Source organism: Frankliniella occidentalis, unplaced genomic scaffold (assembly GCF_000697945.3).
Source record: "Frankliniella occidentalis isolate FOCC.00 unplaced genomic scaffold, Focc_3.1 Scaffold393, whole genome shotgun sequence".
NCBI lineage: Eukaryota > Metazoa > Arthropoda > Insecta > Thysanoptera > Thripidae > Frankliniella > Frankliniella occidentalis.
The window spans coordinates 97,725-98,538 of record NW_026267515.1 but is presented as its reverse complement, the minus strand read 5'-3'; the positions used below and the strand labels follow the sequence as shown (position 1 = coordinate 98,538).

The window sequence follows — 814 nt, the reverse complement described above, 5'->3', positions numbered from 1 at the left end:
GGGGGGGAGGGGGGAGGGGTCGTGCCCCTTATGGCCGTGCCCCGTGGCTGGGTATGTGGGTCATGAAATCACGCGGCCGCAGGTTTTTCCATGAATTATTCTATTGCAGCCTGTCCCGCTCCTCCCCCTTCCCGTCCCTAGGGCCGGTGCGCCACCCGCGCCGTCTGGCCGCCGCGGACATGCATGGGGGGCCGGCTCGCGTGCCCGCTCTTTTATTATTTATTTTGACGAAAATGACAAATGCCTTTTGGAGCGCGGCATTTTAACGGGGCACCGCGCGCGCGTTACACATCATGCATGCTAGCCTGTTTGTCAACACCTCCACACGCCCTTTTCCCCCATTTTTTTTTCACACTGGCAATTTTTAGTTTTGTTTATTTGCGTTGACTATACGCTGCGTAGATGTCTTTTTTTATAGGTGTTACTTGGTGTGGCACGTGCAAAACAAAAGACTTTCCCTCCCAGCGCTCGCTGGCGCTTCTGTACATAGTGGTATACTGGTTCTTCGCGAACGGAGTGATCTCCCTTTTTGCAGGAGGAGGGGAGGCCCACGGCCCAGGGTGGTGTGCCTTGGCGTGGCGTCGCCGCGCCAAGTGGGGATCTCTTTTGTTAGGAACATCCTTAATTCCGCCGTCTTTTTCCTGCGCCTTCACCTTTCCCTCCCCTACCCCACCTCTCTCTCCCTCTCTCACTCTCCTTTCTGTGTGTAAGCATCGCCGTTTTGGCCCCGCCCATGGGAAAGAGAAACAATGACTGTGCTCTACTCCCTACACCTTTGTGTTGGAAGGATTTGAGGGGGTGGGTGGGGGCGGTG

At 56.0% G+C, this 814-nt stretch overlaps 1 protein-coding gene across 1 annotated transcript in view; it reads right to left on the bottom strand.

The window, feature by feature from the left end:
• LOC113205203 (octopamine receptor beta-1R-like) overlaps window positions 1–814 on the bottom strand; it is an 8,047-nt gene that overhangs the window by 6,049 nt on the left and 1,184 nt on the right. The window lies entirely within an intron of this gene.